The sequence below is a fragment of the Pezoporus flaviventris genome, unplaced genomic scaffold, assembly GCF_033815535.1.
Source record: "Pezoporus flaviventris isolate CSIRO_AGI_PZ_B2104156 unplaced genomic scaffold, CSIRO_AGI_Pfla_v1 ptg000002l, whole genome shotgun sequence".
Classification (NCBI taxonomy): domain Eukaryota; kingdom Metazoa; phylum Chordata; class Aves; order Psittaciformes; family Psittacidae; genus Pezoporus; species Pezoporus flaviventris.
In genome coordinates, this window is record NW_026892550.1 from 76,378,949 (window position 1) to 76,391,118 (window position 12,170).

Genomic DNA, 12,170 nt, shown 5'->3' on the forward strand with positions numbered 1-12,170 from the left:
TATTATTATTTTTTTTAATAGGCAGAACAAAAAGAAATGAAAAGCATTAGCAGCCTTGCAAGGTCACTGGGACCTGAGCAGAATTATTAACCGGTTCTCTCTCTGTCAGGCACTCTGTATTCACTGTATCACAAGCTTGAAGCCAGACCTTATTTTACTAAGCAAAAAATGGTCCTTTTGTTGCTGTTTTCCCCCTAGTGTCATCTCTCATGGTTGCCAGGGAAACCAATGTGTATCCTTTCAGCATAGGTTATTGGGCCTCAGGAAGGAAGTGCTCCAGTGCTGGCCTGCTATTTTTATAGAACCGTTACATAATACAATCTATTAAAGCTTCCTCTTGGCGTTTTATGGCACAAAGGGGAAATTAAGTTTGATGACTCCTAAATGTTTGATGGAAGATGTCAGGTGACTTCTGGATTGTTTGGTGCTCACCACATAGCAACAATATTTCTCTATGCAATTCAAGAAGAACAAATATACATTAGTGCCATTGGCAATATTTGCCTGCATGCAGATCACCAGAGGAAATTGAATTCTAAGCAGAGCAAGTACAAACACTGTAAAAGTGCAGAGCTCTATCAGTTAGGGGAGGAGAAGACGGCAGAGTAGTTGATGTTTTGCAATATAGGGAAAAGAGGCCTAAAGGAAAATACTTTTTTTTCTTCATTGCTTTATTCTATTGCACAGAACCTGGGAGGTGCCTTAATGCACTTGCAATCATCATATACATCTTTAGCATGTATATCGTAGTAGCTTTTTCTTTATTGACACTGATTTCTCAGAATTTAGCAGGATGAGAGAATTTGGATTGAAGCTTTGGTGTCACAAGCTTTGATCATTGAAAGAAAGGAAACTCTGCAGAGTTAGTGGTGTTGGCTATATGCTATACTCATATGGCTCCTGTATATATTCCTGTCCTAGGTAGGCTATTGTTTCACATGTATTGCTGATTGTTTGGAGATACATTTCAAAATGAATAATTCTGGTTTTAATACCTGGTCAGGAAGAAATCTCTGCTTAGAGATTGTGTGTTCACAGTTCATTTGGCTGCTTCTTGTCAAGATCAGATCAATACTGTGTCTTGACTGATCAATAGCTATAAGGGTTAAGGCTTAGCATGCAAACCTAGTTGCTGTGAAGAAGCAGCAGTACTGCACATGGCTTGCTCCAGGAGAACTGCCCGTGTACTTGCACTTGGCTGGCATAGAAGATGATGTAATTCTAGCCAGCTTAATCCTCAGCGTCTGTTCTTTGTTGCCAAGTAGAAATCAGTGATCTTCATAACTTCCTACTTGCCGGTACGGCAACTGTGTTGTACTTCAGTCCAAATTTAACATGGATCTAGAGTTTAGAATATGGATGACATGTAAGTGGAGATAGCTTTGTGCTGAGTTCTCAGTACTGTCCTTGAAAAGAAGGAAATAATGGGACTGTGAATGGCAAGGCTGCAAGCTTTGGGAAGAGCAGGAAAGTATCCTCCTAAAAACCTAAAGGGCTAGACTGACTTCTGATCTTTACTGCTCATGAAATCGGTATTGAAAGCTGCAAAGAGAAACTCAATTTCTATGCAGGCAGAAATTCTATTAAAGCTGAGAATTACAATTCAAATATTTGAATTCACAGAAGCAGTTTCAATGATATTGTGCACTGCATTGGAGGGAGGTTCATTGCTGGTTTCAACTGTTTCTGCTTATTTAAGAGATGACACTGCTCTCCTGGAACAGCAGGGAGGAAGTGAAGAATTCTCAGTTGCTTGTAATCCTTTGCAAGTAATAGAAAACTTTCCATGATCGTAAAGTCTTAGCCACGGTTGGCATCTGAGATGAACCCAGCAGGCAGAATAGCTACGTATGGCTGCTTACAGAGACTCAGGCCTCAATGTTTTGCTCCTGACAAATAATGGGATTTGATTCACACACACACACACACACACACACACACACACAAAAGTACCGCATTTTTGACCAGGAGATTATACAGGACCCAAAGGATGCAAGACTTTACATGTCCCAGAGAAGGGGTGGAGGAGGAACCAGAGCTGAGTGCAGTTTTACTAGGCTCCAGTCAGCATGTGTGGAGTGAAGTGCTGTAAATCCGTGGCCATGATTTAACGTGAAGAGTAGAGCTGGCTAGGAATTTTCCCAGACAACATTTTTTTCATTAGAACTTTTCATGGAAACTTGTCACTTTGGATGAAACTTTTGCGTGGAAAATATTCTGTGATCTGGCACTCAGTTTCTATACAAAGCCAGAGCAGAGAGCTTAGAATAGCCAATACCCTGGAGGGTAAAGCTTTTCCTGGGAATGCAGGAGATGTCTGCCAAACATGAGGTCTTGATTCTCAGGTTGCTGTTCCTTCAGCGTTATGAGCTCTGACTACTGGGCTTTTGGCTGTCCTGTGTGGATGCCTCTTTCCCTACAGAGGGTGGGTGGGGAGAGAGACGTCTTTCACTCTGTCTGCTCTTCTGTGTCCTGATGCAAAAGAATTTGTTGTTGTTTCCTGTCCTGCTAACACTTTTAGGGTTACAAGGTTCCCACCCTGACCCAATGATGTATTTCCACATACTCCCACCATATGCAGTCTGTTGTACTGTAGCTTGTTTACAGGCTGTGGGTCAGGAAGGATCCACTCTTCCCAGTCCTCCTCACTCAGAGTGGTGACCTGGCTGGAGAAGTTGGGTGGTTATCCTTCTGCGTTGGAGCCAGGCTATGTCAGGAGGCCAGGGCGGAGAGTGTGGAGCTTGCCCAGGTCTCTGACATAGGGCTGGGATGTCCACTACTGCTCAGCTGCAGCAGCTCAGAAGGGATTAATGCTGTCCTGAAAGGGCTGGCTACTGTGTTCCCTGAAGTAAATAGTTGTCAGAGGGTGTGTTGTGCTGTAGAAATGAAAAATTTTTACGACTTGGTTATTTGGAAGTTAAGAATGAAGGAGGATATAGCAGCCATGTGACTATTCCAGATCCAGCTAGTATTAGAACTGACCCAGGATTGCAAGGAGGTTGGAAAGCTGGTCATCTCCCTCCCTTCTCAGCTGTTTTTTTATTATTTTTTTTTTTTTTTTAATTGACAAGTGGTTTATTTATTAATCAAAAACTTACATGAGTGTAGTTTGAGTGACCTGGAACTATTTACGTACTCGGGTTAGGTCTTTACGATAAGTTTACTTGTATGAAAAATTAAGGAAAAATATCTGGCAACTTCAAAACTACACATTTTGACATTCCCCTTACTCATATACTAGGCTTCTGTGCATCTGGTTAATGAAGTTTGAAGCAAGTTAGGTTCCTCTCACATGAGTAAAGAAATGCTGGACCATTTCATAGCCAGCTTCCAGTTGGAGCAGACATGTTCAAAACAGGTCTTCAGACATCCACCTGATTTCAGCCTCGATTTTTTTTTTTTTTTTAAAGTTTTTTTTTCCCTATTTTATTGTCATTTCTGATGTAATTTGTAAGTCATAACTACTCCTTCAGGCTTTGGAGACCCTGAGGTGACTAGCTTGGGTCTACTATGGGATAGTCTGTCTTGGTCCTCAGTAACATTTAATTTAAATGAAGTGGAACAACTTTAGGAGGACATGCTGAGGCACTTTTCTAGCCTAGCAGGTATGACCTTTTTTGGTCAGGTAGGAAACTAGTTTGAATTTTCTCTGAATTGGACAGAGAGGAGATAATAGACTTAATGATTCTTCAGAAATTGCTCTTTCCCCACTCTTTCCCCTTACTTTCCCCCGGAGTCATATCTCTGATTTGAGACTGTTAAAATCACAAGTGACTTGCACAACTTTTGGTATCTATGAAACAGTAATTTCTGAAGGAAATGGAATTACTGAATATATATATTTTAACACTCCTGTTTTTCTGCTGGCCAGAATGAAAATGCCCAGTGAAGAGAAAATGAAGCAGCAGGCAAAGTACGGACGAAGGTATGTGTAGGAGACTGGAGAAGGTACTTCCTGTGTTTGCTTTGAAAGCACTGATGTATAAAAATCCTTGTTTGTTTTTAGAAGGAGCCTCTGGAGGAAAACAACTGTGGGTAAGAACGTGCAAAATGCAGAACTCGAATTATCTGACTTTGTCCTGTCAAATGTTAAGCCAAACGGGAAGCTTTCTTTTTCTCCCTTCTTTTTTTTTTCTTTTGGCAACTACTTCCCCAAGCATCCTATGGGGTGGAAATGGGCAATAAATAGCAGGGTATCTAATGGCATCATTCCAGGCCTCCCAGCTACTGGTGTTGGCAAGGAAATGGCTCTCCTTTTACTTCCTTCTTATTTTTAGAGTGCTGAGTTTTCAGGGGGTGGAGGGAGGGTTGGCTATTATCAGTGAGAGTCAAACCACAGTGGCCGCCTTCCGCAGAGCTCTTACCACCCTGCCAAACTGGAGGAAGTTGGAGTCATATAATTCACACCGCTAGTGGTTTTGCCTTGTAAGTGAGACTTCCTTTAGATTTAAAATACATGCATGCAAAACTGAACTGTCTCATTCCTATAGAATCTCTGTTTTAAATATATTCGCATTTTTGTCTTTTTCCTTCTTCCCCTGCTGCCACTTCTTCAAGTCTAAAAATGCTCTCTGGAGAGATGAATTGCAAACAGAACCAATGTTGCTCTTGGAAAAGTTGCTCAAAGTACATTACAAGCCCTGGAGGACAACAGTGTGAAAAACTCTTCTTTATGATTTGATGACTTCCATATAAAAATGTTCTTCTCCAGAGTTCTATTTTGAGCTTGATGTATTTGAAGATTATTTTTTTCTTTAACTTGTCAGTCATGCAGACTGTAGAAAATACAACTGGTTTATGCAAAATCAAGGGGTTCTGTTTGTTGTGAGGTAGTAAAAAGAACCAAAAATACTAAAGGCTGGCTTTAAGTTTCAGAATTAAAGTTTTTTTTCCCTGTGAAACTTTAAATGCTATTCTTACTTTTTGTACAGGAGTGCTTGGTTTTCATTGTAAATTTGTAAGCCAGCTCAAATAATCTAGAATTCATTCATGCACAATAGGCTTGTATTTCCATTTGGCTGTGGAGCAAAGCTTTAAACTAGAGAAGTTCAGCTTGGTTTTGATTTTGACATGAACATTTCAAGTAGTCCTGTTTCAGCAAACTTAATGCAAGAACGTTTATTTCTGCTCTTTGTTGCATGTTCTGGACTTAAAGCAATCATGGCTGGAAGCTTTGAACTTCAGCAAGTACCCTGCATTGCTCCTTTCCCTGAAGCAGACTTAGCTAAGCCAAATTATTCTTGACTAACATTTGACCTGTTCCAAAGAGGCTCTGCTGATAGAGATTACACATCCTCCTTGCGCAGTATCTTCCATCAGAACTTTGAAACTTCATCTCAGAATGAGAGCTCATTGTCAGAGTTTAGAAATCTATTCCATCTGGACTGTATTCTGCCATGTTGTATGCAAATATATGTTCTGAAATTTCTCCTAGGAAATGGAAAACTGTTGCCTAGGATAGACTTTTAGCGTAGAGTCTTGAGGCAACTTATGATACTTGATACCAGAGGAATGGGTAAGGAAAAAACCTGAGCAGAAATATCTGCTTATACAAGCTCAAATTCTGTTGGTCCAGATTGTGGCATGGAGTTTAAACATGATAGAGATCTTTCACATGTGGTCTCGATGGTTTCTGAAGAATGATTTCATAGTCATGAAGATGTCTCCAGATGGTTTACTAAGTCTGTGCTAATTGATCTAGCCCCCCGGGTAAGTGTCAGTCCAGGTTTTGGCAAGACCTTGGCTGAAGCACAGTACTTTCCATAGTCCTAGCAAAATGGTTCCATAATCCACAGTGGCTTATTGTTTCATATAGTTTCAGATGCAAAGGCTGACGAGAACCCTGGGACTAGAAAAGTTATGATGTCAGATTGGACCCAGCCTAGGAAAGTTATGATGTCAGATTGGTAGTGCAAGTTTTTTTCACTTGTGTTTTGTGTAGTCAGGTGGGAATGTAGACTTGAGGCAATGAGGTTTAAATCATCTGCACTTGGTTTCCCACAGAGGTTCATCTTGAATCTAGGCACAGAGACATTCCTACTTTCATGTGATGATACTTTTGTACAAGCCTGCACATTCTTCTCAGTGTGAGATTATTTATCCTTTTTACCAGGAAAAAACAGCCTCAGCTATGAACAAGTAGATATATTGCTACAAGATGATGATTTGTTTTTTTAATGACAAAACTGAAAGACTTTTCAAACAGATGGTTAGCATGTTCATCATGAGCCCAATGAATAAATGCCCAGAAAAATCCCTGTTGTCTAAGTACCAATTTATGGGAAAATACATTCTAATTACTCTGTTATTACACTAAAAATATTCCCATTCTTGTTGTTTTGTTGGCTCATTTGGCTTCCAAATGCAACTCTTATCAAACAGAGTTTGATACTATGAGCAGGTAAGCACAATAGAACTATTATAAACTTGCTTTACACTTAAAATGTTCTGCTCTTTGGAACATATTAATGACAGGATTTAATAGTCTTCTGTACTTATTATTCATATCCACATATAACAGTCTTTGGAAAGTGTGAATTGGTTTTCATTACAGAGTTTGCAGTATCCATAGTGAAATACTACTTCTATCAAAAGCTCATTTATGATTGCAAGGTTCTGATAAAAATTTTTGTCTAATGTACCTTTAAAGGTTTAAGGGCTCTTCCCCCCTTGCCTTGAGAGTCCTGGTTTACTGGGATAAAGCATGATGTTTCTGACTGGTAACATTAACTGTGTTATCTGATTGTTGTGCTTGAATAGGGATTGTGATAGAGCAACCCTTTTGGAAGCAGCAAATTAATCTCTAATCATTCTAAGCATATGTGCTGAGACAAGGAGACTTGAAGTAAACCATAGTTAGGGACGATGTATATCTTTACTACCTGTGGACACTATGCTACAAGACCATTCTGAAATACAATGCAATCTAAGTGATTACCTGGCTAATTTTATGCCAAATATATGTTGCATATTTTTCAATATAGAGTGATAAGATGTGATCCCATATCTCAACATGCAGCTTTCTGTTGCATACAATATTCTGTTGAATAATATAAGGATGAAGTACAGAACATGTGGCTTAACTATGGTTTTTGAAAGATGCAATCTATATATGATGAGCACTTTGATGACCTTCATGGTAAAAGTATTTACTGTTTTGAAAAAACAAGGAAAAACAGTTATGATTTTTTCCCCTCTTGGGATGATCTGGGCTGATTAAATAAAACAGTATTTTACAAAACATTTAATTTGGCATGCAAATGTTGAATCTCTTGAGTATATTTTTGTTGCTCTCTATAAAAACTGTATAAATTATTCTATGTGTATCCATCACGGCCAATACTTAGGCTCGGGTATTTTCCATTGGTATCATTTAGTCTTCTAACAGATGTGGTGAGACTTTCTGAGAAGCACCGTGGAAGATGATTTATTTTCACATGATATAACATCATAGTCCTTATCTTTCCACGGAAACAGGATTCAGGTTTTCCCCAAGTGGAAATTTTCTACTAAAAGGTGAGTCTTAAAGTACGGTTAAGGAAGCAGAAGAGGAAAGAAAATAAAAATACTCCCTCCTTTGTTTTTGTTGGATTCAGGAAGAAAACTAATTCTGCAGGGACAAACACAGTACTACAAAGCAAGGTATTATATTTCATGCTAGAGTCCCCATAGTGGCCTGAAAAAAGCAGACAGAGAAAACCTCTAGAGAAACCTTAGTGTGTGCTCACTAGGAGATTGCTGCTCTTTATGTGGCTGCTGGGATGTGTGGGTTATAAAGCAGGGGGAACATAGGGCTCTTGCTCTATGATGTCTCTGATAAAGTGGCTATGAGCTGGTTAGTTGTGGCCCCTTATGCTGCTTACCTGGTCTTCCTGAAATTGGACTTGTGTAGAACGCTTGTGGCTCCAGCGCTGCAGTTCTCACTGCCTAGATTCCTCGGCAGGTGACTTTGTAGCATGTAGATTGCCACTGCACAGTCATTTTCTGCTCTTGTTCATTTGTTTTAATATGAACTGTCCAAAAGAGGCAGAGGTGAATAAGAAAGCAACCTTAAGAATGAAGAGGTAGAAACCTAGTTTACTAGGCCAAATAATCAGTGGTGTAGCTTCAATAGAGTTGGTAGAATTTGAGCACTGAGAAATTGGCCCACTTACAGTGAGTCACAGGCCAGCACGTGTATGGCCCAAACATCCCATCTTCTTATGAAGCTGCTGGGCTAACACATTTAGCTACCTCTAATATTCTTGACTGCAACTTGGGGTAGCTTAGACGCGAATGTATGAAAAGAGAATGGGGATCTATGAAAAAGGGGTTCAGTGTTAAGGAATAGAGACAGCATCTGGTATGCACTGTTTCTTGCTCTGATTTTTATTATCTTCTGTTATTTCCTTTTTCAGTTTGGTACTTTTGATGATGGTTTGTAGGCCAGGGGTTACTAGCAAACTGGAGATTAAAGTTCAATGGAGGAGATCAAATGGCTTATATTTTAAAATATTTAAACTTGTAAATTCCAATTTAGCAGAGTCTTTGACAGTTATGTCTGAAAACTAGCAGATGCTAAAGGACATTTCTGTCCCCTGAAGGAACGCACATATCATATCTTCTGATGGACAGAAAGTCTGATTGGCAATTACTATGTTTGCATGCTATATATAAATATTTATATATACGTTATATGTATACATAACGACATACATATTTCCCAGAGATCTCAGTGACCTGAAAACAGTGCAGACTTATGCTGCTGTGCTTTATTTGAAGCCTTGTCATCTGCCTTTAGTTCTGCAGTGAGGTGCTAATCTTCTCAGATTTTGTGGACTGTTAGTACATGTAAAAAGCTGTCCAGAGTGATGATATCAGCATTGTTTCGTGACATTTACAATGACTGTTTCAAAACATATTTGCGCTAGTTTAGAGTAAGTTTTACAAATTGATTTCAACCTTCGCCCATGATAAACATTCAGGGTTTTGATTTTTGGATGCGAGCAGTAAAATATGAACTGAGTGTGTAATAAGTAAGAGTGAAGGTGGAAGTCCTTTGTGTTGAAAGGGACTTTTCCTGTGAGGCTGGTTGGTTAATTTGGTCAAAAATCTGTGGGATGGGAGGAATAAACTTTGTGATGAAATAAAAAACTTAAATGAAAACTTTCCACTTGGGTTGTATTTCTAGCCTGTCTTCAAAAACACTAAAACTTACTGAACCAAGAAAAGGTTTTAGTTGCCAGAAACAAAATTTCACTCTGCATGTAAACTGGAAACTCCAATTAAGTTGGAAATTGTTCATTTTCCTAAAATGCTTTTGTGTGGGCTGCAAAGTGAGGCTATAATTTCCTGACCAGCTCTGACACAGGCTTGCAGTGCTGCTGCTTTTTATACTTGTACGCAGCCAGAACTGGTGACTAAGGTTTTGCTAATACGGCAGATTCTGTGAGCTAGTTGCTTGTGAGCATGTAATTGACCTTTGCTGGCAAAGTGATATGAAGATAAGGAAAGGGAAAGGATAGATTACAATTCACTTATTTTCTCCAGCTCAGAGGAATACACACCAATGTTGCCTCTTGTTTTAGAAATAATTTAATTTCACTTTGTAGTACTTGTTTCAGTAGCACATAAGGCAATTGCATGTCTCAGTGCCTGCTTAATTGCACAGGTAGGAACCCCAAGTTATTTAGCAAACACCTCCGCTATTGAGAAGGTTTCTTACTTACCTGCAGTGATCTGTTAGTAAACACTAGTCTTCTATAGACAAACAGTGTCATTAGCCCCTTACCATCCATGGATTCAAAGGATGCTTTTTCCGGAGGTGAAACCCAGAAAAGATACGAATCAAAACCAGTTTATCACTCCCTGACATATTATTTGTGTTTTCTCAGGAAGTGTGTATTCTTTACAAGTATAAAATAATAATTTATCAATGACAAATGGGGGGAAAAATATTTGTGAACATTCTTTTTTCAATCAAATTAGGGCTGTGTGTGCATGCAGCTTAGGTTCTGAGTCTAAATTCTCACCTAGATTTGGATCACCCTAAATTTGGTAGTATCAGATGAAAATTCTATTTTGGAGGGTGAGGAGGGGAAAGAGCCTACTTGAATGTTGGCCCTCCACATAATTCCTGACTTTGTCCAGTGACTTGATGTAGCTGAATGACACCAGACTTCAGTACAAAGCTGCCAAGTGCAGCAGCTGCAACTGTGCTTTGAACACAACTATTTCCAGCTAGGTACCTGTCACGGGGACTGAGAGAAATGCTGATATTTACAAAGGAGAGGGGAGGAGAGCTTCTGCTGTAGCCATTTATTATCTTAAATGCTCCAAGTCCTTCTTGTGGAGTAGCAAAAGATCCAATCCTGTATTTTTGTAGACTTCTGAGTGCTCCATCCATAGCAGCATCCACAGTGGCTCCAGTGACTGATGAAAATAGAAGTGTGTTACTAACACATGGCAGAGTCTGCATTGTTTTATATCCCTCACTGATAACGGCTATTTTATGCTCAGTTTTGATGGTCTGGATTTCTTTTGGCAATAGGTTCTGAAAGCAGTCTGTGTTGTCTAGGGTAATTTTTCCTTCCATAGGAGGAAACATTGAAGCATCTCTTTGTCTCTCTCTTTTGGGGTGAGAAGGGCAGTTCTGAAGTGCTGAATGTCCTTCGCCGATATTGAAGTCAGCAGTGGTGATGTTTTCCTTGTGCTTGTAAGGCTGTGCCCCAAAAGCATTTTCATTTCAATGTCACAAAAGTAGGAGCTGAAAACAGGCTGGTTTTCGTTATTCAGCCTTCTCTTGTTTCTGAGGACCAGGTTCAGGAGCGAGGTACTGCACAGTCAGCTTTTCGACTTGCTGATGTTTGCACTCGCCTTCCCCTGTGACTCATTCCAAACACATCTTGTTCATTCAGGAGGGTAATTTTCTATTTCCACTTTGGTGCACTTCTCCTCCTCCTCCTCATCTGCCCCCTCCTTCCAGATCTAAAACGTCCTGTCAGCTGCTGTTTATCTGATGGTTCAAATGTCCATGCTTGGTTTACTTTTTCCCTGTCACTACAGCTTCTCCTTCCATTCCAAAGGCTGTTTTAGTTGTCATTTCTTTTCCTCTGTCAGCAGCATTCTTCATGATCTCTGACTGAGGCAGTCTGTGTACATGTTTTCTTTAGAGGTGTTTTTATGCTAAACGAGTGCCTCCTAGGAAGCCAACTGTAGCATAACATAATTAAGTGACAATATATGAGGTGCCAGTCCTTTACCAGCAGTTAATGACTGGCTGGAAGATTTACAGGCATGAGGTAGAGTCAGAGGAAATTTAGCACTCCAGCTTGCATTTAAATGATAGGAAGAGGACTTTTGAACTGTCCTGTATACCAGATAGGTACTGGCTTAGCAGTGGTCAATTTGCTTATTTCTGTATTAAATTGAATGAATGTCAGAATTATCAAGGCTGGAAGATGTTACACGAATTACATCCCTGGGTTGTCTTGGTGAGGTGGACATCAGAAGCAGGCTTCATTTTCATTGCATGTCTTCCCGTATTTGTGTGGCTACATCTGCAAAGATTTTACTTGCAGTCCTCACTGTTTCCCCTTTTCTTTAATTGTAATGTAAGCGTACAACAACCTCATGAAGTTTAACCATGACAAGTACAGGGTCCTACACCTGGGTTGGAGCAATCCCAGGCACAGCTACAGGTCAGGCAGAGAAGAGATTCAGAGCAGCCCTGTGGAGAAGGACTTGGGGGTGCTGGTCGATGAGAAAATGAACATGGGCCGGCAGTGTGCGCTTGCAGCCCAGAAAGCCAACCGTATCCTGGGCTGCATCAAAAGGAGCATGACCAGCAGGTGGAAGGAGGTGATCCTGCCCCTCTACTCTGCTCTTGTGAGACCTCACCTGGAGTATTGTGTGCAGTTCTGGTGTCCTCAACATAAAAAGGACATGGAACTGTTGGAACAAGTCCAGAGAAGGGACATGAGGATGATCAGGGGACTGGAGCACCTCCCATATGAAGACAGGCTAAGAAAGCTGGGGCTGTTCAGCCTGGAGAAGAGAAGGCTGTGTGGAGACCTCATAGCAGCCTTCCAGTATCTGAAGGAGGCTTATAAGGATGCTGGGGATGGACTTTTCATTAGGGACTGTAGTGACAGGACAAGGGGTAACAGGTTAAAACTTCAACAGGGGAAGTT

General features: G+C 40.3%; 1 long non-coding RNA gene across 1 annotated transcript in view; it reads left to right on the forward strand.

Annotated features, from left to right (window-relative positions):
- LOC133275826 (uncharacterized) overlaps positions 1 to 4,582 on the forward strand; it is a 43,092-nt gene extending 38,510 nt beyond the window's left edge. Inside the window, exons 4-5 of the long non-coding RNA XR_009745691.1 lie at positions 3,872 to 3,925; positions 4,007 to 4,582. This is a non-coding gene — a long non-coding RNA (uncharacterized LOC133275826). The remainder of the gene's footprint in view (positions 1 to 3,871; positions 3,926 to 4,006) is intronic.
- Positions 4,583 to 12,170: the final 7,588 nt, after the last annotated feature.